At 51.2% G+C, this 12396-nt stretch overlaps 1 protein-coding gene across 5 annotated transcripts in view; it reads left to right on the top strand.

Annotated features, from left to right (window-relative positions):
• NCOA2 (nuclear receptor coactivator 2) overlaps positions 1-12396 on the top strand; it is a 120341-nt gene that overhangs the window by 50746 nt on the left and 57199 nt on the right. Inside the window, exon 1 of one of the 5 annotated variants that reach the window (XM_064170736.1) lies at positions 11325-11711. The exons of the other annotated variants lie outside the window; for them this stretch is intronic. The gene's annotated coding sequence lies outside the window, so the exon portion shown is untranslated. Of the gene's footprint in view, positions 1-11324; positions 11712-12396 lie in introns of those variants that run through there. 5 annotated transcript variants of the gene reach the window in all.

Here is a 12396-nt window from a genome sequence, read left to right as displayed (position 1 = left end):
GGGTGCTGGAATCAGTAGACAACAGAGGCGTTTCTGGCCGGGGCAGGGTTTAGCTAAATATTGTTTTAACTTGGCTAATCTGAATGCAGAATATCTGACGCGAGGTCAGGTTTTGTGAATTAACTGAGAGCGTCCCCGGTGCCTGGAAACGCCACCAGCACGTTTGCCAGGGAAGCTGCCTCCCTGGTGGGGAGACGCAGCAAGAGCTGTGAGGCTTGAGAGTGGGTAAGTACTGCATGAAATGCACAGAGTCAGGGTGCAGGTTCCCCTTCCATCCTGCTTATGAGAGCCTGCTGCAGATGGCCCCGAGCAGCGTCTGGGAGCATTGCTTTCTGGGGAAGCCACAAGATGCTTCGGTTTGCTGCTGCCATGCAGTGCAGGCCCTTCCTGCGGGCTGGAAGCGCAAAGAGCGGGCAGGGGAAGCAAGCTGGGGTTCGAGCAGCAGCAAACAATCAAGTTCTGTGCCTTATCTAGAGCTCTGGGGCTGTGGTGGGAGGCAGCAGCACACCTTCTAAAAGCATCCCCAGCTCACACAGCCCACTAGAGACAGGCGTGGGGGCTGTGAGCAAAAGGATGAGCTGATGGGGAGGGAGGAGAGACGGCCAAGAGGAACACAGCCTGTGCTGTTCCCAGGTATCTCACAGAACAGGAGCAGCAGTGGGGAGGAAGGCAGACTGGTTTGGTCAGGGTGCTTGCTCTACTGCAGTGCCACATCTAATCCAGTGTGGAAAACGTTCTGTGAAGGGAGGAAGGGTGGCAATGGATGCTTGTTCTGAGCTGATGAATTTTGAAAGCTGCTTATAACAGTGGAGGTTCTACAATAGTGAAGTCAAATTCCTCTGGGTTAACTGGAACATCTGTTGAACAAATTGGTTCAGTTTCATGAGGCTGTTACTAATTGTGAGAGGTAGCTGGTGTTTGTAAACCTGGGGAGCTTGAACCTGCCCAGATCCCTTTAATTCTTACTGTCACTGGTGTAGCTCATTTTGAAGTACTGGGTTTTGATGAATACAGCAGTGCTGTGCTGAATACTTGCATTTCAAGCTTCACCTCTCCTTTAGTGAGGTTTTGTCACTGGTTTTAATCAGCATTATTCACCTTTACAGCCTTGGCTTTCCAGGCTTTTACCAAATTCTTAGCGATGAAGGAGCTGGGTAGTTTTATCAGGAACTTTTAGTGCTTTTCTGCCTCCATTTCCTCATGTCTGTGGCATCTTCTACTCACTTTACTTAAGGAGGTCAAATGTTAACCAAGTTTTAGTTGCCCCTACTGCTCTTTTCTTGTTAGGACTAATTCTTCTTTGCAGTGTCCCAGCTGTGGGAAGAATACTGTAGGTGACAAGTCTGTTTGTGACTTCATGTGGTGGATGGTCAGAGTGCCTAAAGAGTCAGGGATCTGACTTCAAAGGAATTCTTGAAATGAGAAGAAGGGAGAAATGAAAAACAGTTTTTGAGGTTCTGGCCATCGTTGTGAGAGATTGCCAGGTTGGGGAGGAATGGGGGTTGTGTAGTGGAGGCTTGTTGAGGTGCATGTGAGTGCTGGCAGCAGGAGGAGCTGCCCTACTGCTGGTGTGAGATGTTCCAGACTGCCCTTGAGTCAGCTCCATCCTGGCTGCAGCTTGCTGAAGTTCTGGATGATGTGCATGAGATGAAGGGAGGGGGAAGTTTTGTGGCTGAAGTCCCGTGCCAAGGCCTTTTGAAGTTGTGTGCAGCAGCTGTGATGAAACTGCAGAAAAGCTCTTTGCCTCCATCACATCAGCGCGATCCTCAGCAGCAGAAGTGTTCCACTGTGAGGTGTTGTTCCGCTGATGTGGGCTGCCTTCATCAAGACTTTTTTCCTTTCCCTTACTAGGAATGCTCACACTCCCTGGGGAAGAGGTTTGCAGTGTGCTTCTATGCAGAAACAGGAGGCTCCACTCAAAAGACAGTCGAAACAGGAGTTAAGACATGGAGCCTGCAGCTCAGTGGAGCAGCTTTAAACTGTACCCTGTGAGTTGGACTTTGTGTCCTTCCTTGCATGGGGGGCAGTGGAAACAATGAGGCTGCTCTGGCAAGGACTTGGGTGATCTGGGCCGTGAGCAGTTGGTGTCTGTAGGGTACATGGCTCACACAGGACGCCGCAAATGAGAGCTGGAGAAACATGCTGGAAATCAAATGTGTGTGTGTGGGTTGTTGTAAGTAAGAATTACCACATTTTATCATCAGAAACTACTCAGCTAAACACTGATCAGGCCCTGCTGTAGTCTCTTAGGAGCACGCCTGCCAGTGGGAGAGCTGATTTGTGCCACTGCAGAAGTTTGGGTTGTGACACCCAATTAGCATAAATAAGCAAAGTGGAAAAAAAAGCCACAGGAAGCAAAGTGCTGCTTATGAGGGCTGTGAGATGCTACTTTTGGAATTATCTCCTGGTCACAGAGCCATTTCCTTTGCTTTCTGCCAGGAGGGCTGTGTGACTCCTCAGGCTTGGTGTCTGCGGAATGGGACGTTCCCTTGGCACACCCAGGAGCTGATGCCCTCCTGTGCAGAACAACAAAACTCCATTGCAAACGCCTTGAAATGCTGTGTGTTGTGAGGACAAGGATGGATCTGCTGGAGTTGGACCCCTGCCTGTCCACTCCCACTGTGACCATCGCCGTGTCACCAGGCACCTGGCACACCCCAGGTGACAGCTGGGGCTTGCAGCCACACATGTGGAAAACATGTCCTGGGGAGGGCATACAGGCCCTGGAGATAGAGATGCTCACCAGCAGCAGTCCAGTTTCTGAGTGTTCTGTCTGCAGGTTTATAAACTCACCTCAACACTGAGCCTGCTGAACATGCTCTGGTGCCAGCAGCAACGACTTGTCTCAGAACCAGGAACTGCCCACGTTGATAAAAAGCTGCAGAGTTTCAGCTGTCATAAATGTGGTTTCAATGCAGCTGCAGGAGCAAAGCCTGGAGTAGTTACAACCAGCTTACTTCCTCTTCCAGCCAAAGTACAAACAGCCATGTAATGAAGGATCCCTGGCTCATTTCTCAGCTGGTGTTCTGTTTGGGCGCTTCACAGAGAGAGTTGGACTTGCTCAGAACTGTTCTCAGGGGTTCTTGGTCATGACCAGATCTGCAGATGGACAAAGCAGGGTATTTAGTCACCCCCCAAGCCTGGCAGCAGTGGTAACTCTGTGAGCATGGCTGGAGTGTGGCCAGGCTCCCTGGAGAGGAGCGAGCCCCGCCAAGCTGGCTCCTGGCCACCACAAACTGCATGGGGCAGCAGAACCTGCTGCAGAGCTGGTAGGCAGCTCTTCTCTTTAGGGACTCCCCTCCTTACATTCCATTCCATTTATTCAAAGTCTTTTATTGTTAATGTTTTGAGGCCTGATTGCTCAGCTTTTCTGGACAGCTTTTCTCTGCATTAATTCACCCATCCTGCCCTTGCCTCTACTTCTGCTCTTAGCGTGGCAGAGGAGCAGGAGTACAAAAGGCAAAGAGTTCCTCTTCTGCTCCTTTGTACTCTCTGGTGCTTCAAGTGTGACTGAGGCTACTTGGGGCCTTTCAGTTGAGCCCTGAAGTATTTGCATTCCCCTCTTGCTTTCCTCATCTCTCAGATGAGCAGTGGAGAGCCCTTACTGCAGACATGTTCACAGTGGCCATCTCTTGACTCATTGTGAGTGGACTTTCAGAAGCCAATCTTAACAGCCTCTGTGTCCAAACCGAGAGACAGCAAAAAGGGAGCAGAGACCAGGACAGTTCTGCCTCCGGCTCCCTGGTGTTTTTATCTCTAATTTAGCTGTGGAGACAGGGGGAAGACAAATGAGAGTGAGAAGTCCTTTGTGTCCTGTAAAAAACAGGATCATTAGACACACTAAGGTGTTTATTTCATTCCAGACAAACTTGGGAAGCTTTCTGGACCTGGCAAGGTTTGTAATGGAATTGTGTGAAGGACCCATCCTACTCTTCTCCAGTGTTGTAGGAGAACCTGCAGCCCTCACTCTGAAGACAATGGTTGCTCAGCTTCCGCTGCTGCTTCGACTTCTGCATGTGTAGGTGATCATTTGTGAGAATATTCATGGCCCATCCTCTGCAGGTGCTGCCAGAGTTACTCATGGCTCTTTGCTTACCATGGCATGGCTGTGGCTCTCCTAGGGCTTGATTCCATGGCCATGTTTCCTCCATGGCTTGATTCCTCACCCAGGCACAGGCTGAGGTGTGCTCCCACTGCTGTGGGTTTTATTGCTGAGTGAGGGACTAAATGGGGCTGCTGTAAAAGGGGACAGTAGGGCCAGTGAGCTCCATGCCACAAATGGGCTGCTCTGATTCCTAGAGGAGTATGGTCCAAACAGTGTTCTGTGGGCCAAGAGCAGCCTACAGGAAATTTCCATCTGCTTTGCTTTACCAAAGGAGATGGAGAGCAGGAGGGAGGGGGAATAGAAGGGGTCAGGTAGAGAAGCCTCCCTTCTCAGCTGGCCCAGTCTCATTTCCATGATGACATGGTAACAGCATTTCTGGGGTAGCTGCTTGTGGCATCTGCAGACTGGTCAGGTTGGTGACTACCCTGAGGACTAGGAAGTGAGGTCTGTGAGAATGAGCTAGTGGGAGGTTCTGCACCCAACCTCCAAAACGTGAATACAAGCTCCTTGTAATAAGCAACCTCTTTTAATAGAAAAGCACATCCTCCAGAACAGCTCATCAAAAGGCCCTTATCAATCAGAAGCTCCCAGGCCATCTTGATCAGCAGCTGAGTTTAGGTGGAAGCACCTAAAGGTGCCCTGACAGAGGGAAAGGTTATAGCATGAAATAATCTTACTGTTTGCCGGGGAATCTTACTGATGGGAAAAGAGAGACTTAAGCAAATGTCCCCGCTGTGGGAAAAGCTCTGTTCAAAGCTTTCACCTTTCTAGACTCCAAAGGTGACCGAGCAGGAGGTGTAAGTCTGTGGGAGCTCAGGCTTCATTAATTCTGTTGTTCCTTAGACATTTTAATATCAGCAGTATCAGTAGCATGAGTGGCTCCATGCAATGTATTTTTGCATATTGAATTTTTAATTACGTAGAGATTTTCTTATGACAATCCTAACTTCCAGAGACGGTTTTTGTTTCCCTGTGAACACTACTTGCAGTGTTTGCGGGGTACCTTCTCTCCCTGCTAGGACAAACGGAGCGGTTGCTTCCCCTGCTTTCCAAAGCCAGACCAGGCAGGGTTAGCTTCTTCCAGCCCTGTTTGCCCACGGGTCTGGAGGGCAGCTGGCCAGAGATGCTAGACGATTCACGGCACTGTGGTTGTGCTCCAGGGGAGCTGACTGCGCGGAGCGAGGTGCTGCCGCTGGCTGCGGGGTGTGGGAGCGCTGCCGGTAGTGCAGCTCCCCGGCAAGGCTGCGCTCAGCGCCCGCGGTTTGCCCGAGCTCCTCTGACTGAAACGGAAACTGCTGCGAGAGTGGGGCAGAGATTACGCAGAGCAGGCTCTGTGATTGGCCATGGGGAAGCGAAAACAGGGTAAACTTTTGACCCTGCAGCAGCAACCGGAGCTGTGCAGAGCCCCCGCGGCTGGCTGGGGCTCCGGCAGCCCCCGCTCGTGTTGCAGGCTCGGGGCAGCGTCCGCAGCTTGCACACCGCGGCTTTCACCGCTCCCCATCTGCAGCGCCTGCTTCATTCCTCTAGGACCATCACTTAGCTTAGCAAGAATTCCACTCTTGTTGTTCGTGTTTGACTCGCCGGGTTTCTGACCAGTGCGCTAAGTCCATTTGGAACACAAAAAATCATTTGAGCAATCTGGATGATTTTGGTAATTCAGACTGCAGCGGATTTATTGCTGAGTTTGAAAGTCGGGGGAGTTGTACACCGTCGTGCTGCTGAGGTGCGGCTGAAGGGACAAGGAGTTGGGCTCTGGGAACTGACATTCCCGAGCTCAGCTCCTCGTGTAGGTGCATGCTTCTTCCTAGCTGAGTTTTCAGTCTGCAAAGCTTAAATAGCAAAGAGACCAGGAGTTCAGTATTGTGGCACTTAGAGAGTTCAGTGGCTTTGGGGTCTGTTGATAGCTGTGAAATGCTTCAAAAATCGAGAGAAGCGAAGGTCTGTGAGTTACAGACCGCGATTGCCCCTTCGCTGTTCGTTTTGCTGGCTGAGGAAATCAGGAGTCCGGCTGCACTGTTGGCACAGTGGGCCAAGCACACTTGGTGCCACTCGTTGCCTCTGGGGGGCTGCTTGAAGCAGGGCATGTCCATGCATGGGGACTTCTCCCAGGGTTGCTTTTGCTCACCGGGCTCTAGCACCTCTGCGTTTGAGATCAGCCCAAGCTCCAGCTCCTTGCGCCACTGTCGCCTTTCCCTCTTGGCGTTGCCTCCTGCCTGTAACTCCACGCAGTGCCAGATGTGGGGAGGCGGAGCAGCAGCACATCGAGCTCTCGGGGCGTTGCATGGGGATGTGTGTTTCATTATATCTGCGGTGCACAGAAAGTTTCCTTTGGTTTTCCAGAATGGCTGCTGTGGAGAGCAGAAATTGCAAGCATATGGGAATAAGCTAAAGGAGATACTGAAAAAGGCTGCTGGGAGGAAGGGAGTGTTTTCGAATGCCGATAAAATAAAGAGTGGTTGGTTGGGATTTTTCCTTTTAAATCATGCTGAAGCTTGCACTGCACATAGATTGATGGTTTAATTCTGTCCCTTTTTGGAGACAAGCTGTGCTCATTTTAGCCATGCCTGTACCTGCAGCGAAGAGCTGCTGCTGCAAGCTTTAGGTAACTTAAATGGCTCAGAAACTGCTACTGCCACCAAACAGGAGACTTTGAGATTTCTCTGTGGATGAAAACTTCTCGCATGCCACATGGTGCATGCTGTCAGACTTTATTCCTTCTTTTCTAACCCTTCTCTCACATCAGAAAACCCAGCACCAAAATAAACTTTGTTAGTTAAAACCATCAATCACCTCCACCAGAGGGGGGGGGGTTGGCAGAGTCACCCAGCAGGTCTTCATCAAACATAACCAAGAAACCTCACTCCAAAGGAAGCAGCAGCGTTCTGCAGCATGAGGTGGTGTCTCTGTGATGGTCACGACTTGTATGGGCTGGGCTGCGCCATGGAGGCTATTCCTTCTGCAAACAGCAGCAGACAGCTTTCTGCATCATGGCTACCAACCTCATGGAGGGCTTCTGGGGTGGTTGTGCTCAGGAGATGTATAAACCAGAAGCAATCATGTGGAGAAAATGTTCTTAATATATGGAGCAGAAAGGCAAATGAATTGATGTCTCATATCTGAGAAAACAGGATATTTCCTGTGGGTTTTGCAGTACAAGAAGGTATTGAAATGTTGTTACTGAAAAGTTATTAATGAAACATTATGGGATTATTGGCATGTTTCACTGATTAAACAGAAACCTAACTGAAGGACAGGCTCTTGTCACAGACTTGGCTAAGTTTGTATTCCAGGGTCTGAAGTGACTCCAACGATTCCTTAAATACAATTTCTGCCTGTATCAGTGCTTTATGAAATGTAAAGCATGGCAATACATCATCTGGACTGAGGGCTGTAACTTGTAACACCCTGCACACTCTTTCCATGGCTATCTGCTGTGTCTGCAGTGTGCACTGCCAGTGATATGTGCTGCATTTCAGAGTTGATTGCTCTGGCTACAGCATCTCACAGACACTCCTACTTCCTAGTTGCTGCTGGAAGTAAAATGGTTAAAGTGACTCTTCTGGTATCACGCCAAGCTGGGTACGAAGGTCTCCATGATGAGTGGCACACTAAGTTCTTATCTACCCTTGGTAAGTGGGTGAAATGTTGCCTGCAGAGCACCCCATCTGAGCTTCTTTCCAGCCTTATCTACATATTTGAGTCAGTTTTCCTTTGTGTGCTCTGAGTGTGGCTGGCAGAAGTTGACATTTCTTTGACTGCCTCTCACAGACAGGTACAGGTAACATGTGATGGGGACTTCGCTCCCAGGAGACACCTTTGCAATGCTGGTGGGGTCTTGCCCCTGTCCAGAGTCAGAGCATTCCTCACTGGTGGCCAGACTCACCTGGTCTAGGTCAGGACTGGAGGCAGCAGGGCACCATCCACCACACCATGGCAGTTGGGGTTACTGCAGGTGAATCGTTGCAGGAGTATCCTGGGAATTGAAACATCTTTAACTCCTCATTAAACCGAGATCTAACCATTGCAAATTAGCACACAGGTTGTAGGTGGAGTGTAGCACAGCATTGTCTGCATGCTGCTCTGCATGCCCGGTGCTAGATGTAGAACTGGATAATAAAAGTGGTAATTTGCCCATCCAGACCTAGCTAAAGGAGCTGCTTTTCAAGGCAGATCTATTTGAGTACACAGGGTGCCCTGAAATGCCAGGATAGTGTTGAGCTTGACACTGCACTGCATGCCTCACATGGGTGCCTGGAAAATGACAGGAATGAAGTCACTCAGCACATTTGTGTTCCATGGATGTGGATTAATTCTGGGCTCTAGCAGAATGGGGGAGATGAGGAGGTGATTTTTGTACTTTTCATTGGCCAGGGTGCTGGCTCTGCCCCCTGACAGCCAGTCCCAAACTCATCTGCAGCACTGCTGGGGTGCTTGCAGAGGTTATCACCTCTGGCTGATAAGCTTGTGATGAGTTCTGCTTAAGCACACGTGGTAAAAGTCACAGGGAAAAGAAAAAGTGAGGGGGGAGCTGCCTGCCAGGGGCTGAGGTTGATCCCAGTCCTCCCTGCCCATGCTCATCCTGCACACCAAGCAGGGTAGTGAGGCTGAGGCCACCTGCAGCATCCTGATCTCTACCTGACTCTGCCATGCTGCTGCAGCTGGGCAGAAATCTCCAGGCTTGTGCTGGCTTCTTGTAAAGCCTGCCCAGGGACTTTTGATGACATTATCACATTTGGTTTGCTGTCTGGAGGACTCCTTGTGCACAGAGCAGTGCATTTCATTAGGCCTTCCCAAGCTTCTGTTCTGAAAGCTCAACAATGACCCTCCTCTCACCCAGGCTGCTTAGCTGTGGATGACTTGGTTGGAAGATAGCTCCCAGCCCTTGCCTGCTGTGCTACTAGTACCTAAATGCAGTGAAACATCTTGGAGGGGCTTGGGAAGAAGAGAGGGGTTTAAAGTAGCTCCTCTTTAATCTCAGGAAAATTCTGACAAATCTGAGTTTCCTTGGTGCATGCTGCACGCCCCTAACTCCATTCTGATTGCACAGACAGAAATCAGAAGGTCGCTTTTTGTCGTTCTCTTTTTTTTCCACAGTGGTGCTTTGGTTTGTCAGCAGCAGTCAGGTTTGGGGTTACCTCATTTTGGCACCTGCAGAGTGAGGAGTGTCTGTGGTTTGTGATTTTTCTGCCTTTCAAAAAGCTTGTTTTCTGTCAAGGAAACATTCTGCTGGTGGCCTTAGTAAAACCCAGCTTTGAAGTTCTGACCTTTATGAAAGCAGTTTGCTGCCAATGGTTGTAAAGCTCTGGTGATAGCAGTGGTGATAATTTTTTTCTCTTGTAAACCAGAAATCTTGAGCTTGTTTCAATGCCTTGGCTCTTGCAGAAAGCAAGCTTCCTCTGTGCTGGCTTAGAGCTACCTTCATCCTTTGGTGAAGCAAACACGAGCAAAGCAGAGAAGCAACCCAGAGCTTACTTTTGATAGTTTTTTGGCTAACAGGTGAAAGGTGCTTGGAACCTGCTGTGTTCAGAGGGCAGCTGGTCAAGGAACTTAGGCAACTTCTGTGCTTCTAAGTATTCAGCAGCCTGAGACAGTGTAAGGACTCTGTCCTGAAGAGTAAAGAACATTCTGATCTTACTCCAGGAAAGCTGTTGGAAGGCAGTGAAGGTGAAAAGAATCTGGGGGTCCTAGTGGATGGGAGGGTGACCATGAGCCAGCAATGTGCTCTTGTGGACAGCAGGGGCAATGCCATTCTGGGGTGGATTAGAAGGGCTGTGGTTAGCGGGTCAAGAGAGGTTCTCCTGCCCCTCTGCTTTGCCCTGGTGAGGCCACATATGCAGTACTGTGTCCAATTCTGGGTCCCCCAGTTCAAGAGGGACATAGAACTGCTTGAGAGAGTTCAGCACAGAGTCACAAAGATGAAGGGAATGGAACATCTCTCTTACAAGGAGAGCCTGAGGAAGCTGGGGCTGTGCTGCTGGGAGAGGAGGAAACTGAGAGGTGACCTCAGCAACGGTTATCAATATGTAAAGGTGAGTGCCAGGAGACTGGAGCCAGGCTCTGCTGGGTGATGCCCAGTGACAAGACAAGGGGCAATGGGTGGAAGCTGGGGCATAGAATGTTCCATGGAAACATGAGGAGGAATTTTTTCTCTGTGAGGGTGACAGAACACTGGAACAGGCTGCCCAGGGGGGTTGTGGAGTCTCCCTCTCTGGAGATATTCAAAACCTTCCTGGACACATTCCTGTGTGATCTGGTCTAGGTGATCCTGCTCTGGCAGGGGAGTTGGACTGGATGAGCTTTTGAGGTCCTTTCCAGCCTCTGACACTGTGATTCTGTGAAAGCACATACCCACGATCTTTGCTGTTAGGGACAGGAAGGGAGCCCTGGACTTTACTTTGGTGAGGCAGCTCAGCATGCTGCAGGATGCAGTGCTGAATCCTGATCATTACTGCCCTGTTGGGTTGGGTGTCTCTGTGCTGGATGCCCAGGTGACAGGGAAAGGGGGTGCCAGTGCAGAAGCGGAGAGGCTTGTTCTGCCTTTGGTCTGTGCAGCAGTGGGCGATGGTGGGACAGAGCAGTGTGTGCTCTGCACTTTGCCTTTTGCATGCAGCAGACCTCTGAACAGTGAGGTGCCAGCTCTGCTGGGGAGCGGGGGGAATGGTGGAGCTGGAGCTTGGTGAGGATTCACCATCGGCAGTGCAGTTGAAAAACGCTTAAGGTGTTTGTCAGGGTGCTGAGTTAGGGCAAGATGAATGGCAGAGGGGGTGGTACACCGTGAGCCCTTTGTTACTGGTATCTGCAAGAGAGCCAGGCGCTGGCGGAAGATGAGCCATGGGAAGAGTATTGCAGCAGAGCTTCAGTTACAGGCAAAAAAACAAAAGCAGGGGGAAAAGGTGATTCTGGCACGGCGGAGAGTGGGGGCGAAACGTCCCGCGGGGTGTTCACGGGCAGAGCCTGTGCCCCGCGCCGGGCGCTGCCCAGCGCCTGGCAGTCCCTTGCTGTTGTGACAGAAGCAGCGGGCGCCCGCGCTCCCCTCCTCCGCCAGCAGCAGGGCCGGCTTGCGGCGGGGCAAGGTGCGGGCAGCTCCCGGGGGTGCCGGCGGCGCTCCGGGCCCGGCGCACGTGACTGCGGGAGCGGCGGTTCCTGAATGGGGAGGAAGCGGCGGGGAGCGGCCGCAGGAATTTTCGAGCGCTCCGGCGTGCCGGCTTGTCGCGGGGGATCTCTGGTCAGCAGTTAGGGGAGGATTAGCGCGGCCGGGCTGTCAGCTGTCGACAGCAGCAGATGACAGGACCATAAGCTGCTGCGTGCGCACGTCCGCGCCCCGCGTGTGCTTCGGTTTGCAGCGAGCCGTGGCGCCGGCGTGGGAGAGCGGCGAGTGCTGCTCCTCCGGCGGTGCGTTCGCCGGCTCCCGGGCTTTACGAGTGTTTTCCCTTTTCGCTTTCCCCCCTCCTCCTGTTTTTACACAAAGCCGGTGTGGCGGACCGGAGGTGTATGTCCGTCTTGATCCGAGGACGCGGAGAAGCTAGCGAGGTCTGCCTCGGCTGCGAGGGCTGCGGGCGCAGAGGCTGTGTTGGAAGTGACTTCAGTGCCCGTGCTGGCCTTGCACGTACGTGTGCTCCGGGGTGCTGGGGGCAAGGCAGGGGGGGCTGCTTTGGGGCACCGGGGGAGAGCTGTTTTTTTCAAAGCACTAAGGCTTTCAAGACAACGTTTTTAAATAGCAATCACAAAGAAATAACGCTTCTCCGGTCTCTGTTGTCTCCCCTCTTTTTAATGGCTACAGGTGTACTTGTTGTCTGTGACAGTTTTATGGGTTTATGAGGCTAAATATATCTCGGTGCACAGGAAATGTTTTTGTAAGCAACTTCTCTGGCATCCTGCACAAACCCAGCTAGATTTTCCCACTGTCAGGAGGAGGTGGAGCCTGAGGGCATCTCTCTCTCTGCAGTCATTACCAATCAATATTCAATAATTTCTGGGCACATTAAAAAGTACAAATAAGTCAGACTGAGAGATTTGTGCACCCAAGCGTTCTACTCCTGACCAGCGCTGAGGCAGACGAAGCAGAGGGGCAGGTTCCAGTCGTTGTGTAACTCCTCTGGGCTCTACTCTGAAGAGTTTTCCTTGCGGGGCGCGATCCCTAAGCAGATCCGTGCTCAGCTGATCTGCAGACCTTGCATTTATCTCAAGGCTGTGCGTGCTGATGTCATTGGCTGTCTCGGCACTGTTTACCTTTCTTTTGACCTTGGGAGGGCAACATTTAATGCTGAAACTAATAATAATATCCTCTGGGA

Source organism: Pogoniulus pusillus, chromosome 34 (genome assembly GCF_015220805.1).
Source record: "Pogoniulus pusillus isolate bPogPus1 chromosome 34, bPogPus1.pri, whole genome shotgun sequence".
Taxonomy (NCBI): Eukaryota; Metazoa; Chordata; class Aves; order Piciformes; family Lybiidae; genus Pogoniulus; species Pogoniulus pusillus.
Note: the sequence above shows the minus strand (reverse complement) of the source record. Positions and strands in the feature narration are given on the sequence as shown.